Source organism: Papilio polytes, unplaced genomic scaffold (genome assembly GCF_000836215.1).
Source record: "Papilio polytes unplaced genomic scaffold, Ppol_1.0 DF823691.1, whole genome shotgun sequence".
NCBI lineage: Eukaryota > Metazoa > Arthropoda > Insecta > Lepidoptera > Papilionidae > Papilio > Papilio polytes.
In genome coordinates, this window is record NW_013525513.1 from 3,201,895 (window position 1) to 3,204,520 (window position 2,626).

At 32.1% G+C, this 2,626-nt stretch overlaps 1 long non-coding RNA gene across 1 annotated transcript; it reads left to right on the forward strand.

Annotated features, from left to right (window-relative positions):
• Positions 1–267: 267 nt before the first annotated feature.
• Positions 268–1,024, forward strand: LOC106104175. The gene is made up of 2 exons (XR_001225658.1): positions 268–372; positions 796–1,024. It is a non-coding gene; the product is annotated as an uncharacterized LOC106104175 (long non-coding RNA).
• Positions 1,025–2,626: the final 1,602 nt, after the last annotated feature.

A 2,626-nucleotide genomic window follows, 5' to 3' on the forward strand; every position in this document is an offset into this window, starting at 1 on the left:
ATCATAATTGCAGCATGCACTCTTGACACCGTGGCTCTGAAAAGCGAACGGGTTCTCTTTCCGAACCACTGGCATAGGTTGGTTTAAGCTTCAAGTCCTATTAATATTGTTATTTTAAAACTTTATCTAAATGAATAGATATTTATGTTTTCTAACAAATTAAATGTGTTAAGTATACAGTGGTACGGCAATTTATCTCTTTATCTTCACTTACTTGATACGAATTCAAAAGAATTGATTGTTCAATCTTATCATATGTGATAATGTGCCAATTCCTGTCCGGAGAGGTGACTCATTTAGTGTAAGTATAAATGTGACACTTTTAAAAGTGATTTATTGGGATAAGCAGGTGTTGGAAAAATACAATCACGGGTAAATATTATGTTTTCGTATTTGATATCTAAAAATTATATAATAACATTGGAATGTGTACCTTTTTATGTTATCTATTGTAGTATGGTTTAACGAATTAAAAGAACTCTAGTATTTGCCATAATTTGAAATACTGTTTTATATTGTTAATTGACTTATAGTTAGTTTAAATTATATTAAAATTTTTGGTGAATAAGGTTACATAAATGTAAAAGATTACTATGGATTGCAGTAAAACGGGTGAAACAACCATTTTTACCACACTGGTCCATTTTATGTATTAACTATCCTCTACCCTAATGCCAAATTTCATCGAGATCCGTTCAGCCGTTAAGGCTACAAGCTCTAACAAACATCCATCCATTTAAACTTTTGCATTTATAATATTAGTATGATTAAATTGTTTTTGAACTGTGTTTTCAGACAATGGGCCTGTGCTGCAGTTGCTGCTGTGATGACGGGGGCGGTGTGAATGTAGTCCAACAGCCGAATGAGGGCGGCGGCTGGGGCGGAGGCCCGCCCTCCGTCATGGTGGTAGATGACGCACCCGGACCCATGGGCAGATGATAGTACTACTTTTAGAATTAAATTATTCTAATTTATTATTCTTTTGTAATTTTTATTAATATTTTAATTATATTAATAAAAAAATTGTATTACACTTTTTTAAATTTCATTCCAGCGATTTCTTTGATTTTTATATTCAGTTATAATTATTAAAGATTTATTACTATTATAAGAGACTTTTCATTTCCCTTACTTGTGATTAATTACCGTGGTAATGGAAGACATCATTGAAAATCTGTACATCTCGATAACGTCATTGTGAAAATAAAAAAAAATAACAATAAAGTAAATAATAAAGAGAAATTGCAATTATTATAAATCTATGTGATTTTCCAATCTCGATTAATGTAAAAACACTATAACTATTTTTATATAGTTACTGTTTTCAACATGTCACATTCTTTCCGTGAAGATTTACAGCCTTAACGCAATCAAATTAAGTAATAATTGATTCATGTTTGCCTGAGCTTCAGTGGTTTTCAATAATTAGGTGCTTTGTATTTAAAACGATAACATTTTTGACAATTCAATATCTGATGATACTGTATCATATTGATTGATATTCTAGCTGTCTCTATCAAATACTGTTTCAGATAAGTACAGTGTTTTTGAGAATTTTTATTTATACTCATTTGAACCGATATTATTGTATTTTACTAAAGATGGCGCTTTAAACTATGAAAGTTTAAATAATTATGTTTTTTACAGCTGCAGTGAAAATCCACTGTTATAAGTAAAGTAAGAAATAAATGATTACGGAATATAAAATATGTATATTTGATATTATTATTACAAAATAGATCAAAATTTCAATTTTTAATTACTTTAATAACACAAATAAAAAAAAAAACAGAAATATATCTCGTTATTGAATGAAGAAGGTAAATGTAAAAATATGGATCAGTGCATTCAACCAACGACGCTGCAGAGCACTTCGTAATATTTGTAAGAGACTTCGCCGCCGCTGAAGGAAATGTAACAACATCCGTGGCTTGGATGGATCTGAAAGCACACAAATGAAAACTGCAATGTGTATATCTTGAACTTTTGAACCCAACATCGCTTTATGCTTTCAGCACTGATTGTTTGACGTGGACCATGTTTGGCAACCCTTTGCATTCAAATTTTTTATTTTATTGATTTTAATTTTCTTTTGCTTTCTATCTCTTATCGTATCATAGACCAATCGTACCAAGTAAACTTTTCATAAAGGTTTGTTATATGTAGGTAACACGAACTAGTAACTTCAGATAAGAATTCGTATAATAGTTTTGCTATAAATTCTTATTATGTAACTTAAACGTTAAAGCGAAGCTAAGTTCTTTCTACTAATTTAGCTAGTATGTTTCAAAATTATGTAATTAAGACGTTACCTTTCCAGGGGTAAGAGAGCGCATATGCGTTACTCTGCCGACGTACAGCGGTTCTGCCTTGTGCGTGTTGCCAGCTGCGATGGCGCCGGGCGGCACCTGCCCGTTGTTGGCCGGCACCCAGCGCACTGCGTGAGCGGGCGCGCACAGCACCTGAAAAATATAGTTCAGTCTTTGTAGAAGAATTACAAACAAGCTTAGTAGGTTTATTACAGTATTTCAAATCCATTTCTTCAATTTTATCTATCTCCAATCCTTTGCAACCTCTGAAATCGAATTATTATTCGTTACACTATTCTTCACATTATAAATGTGAA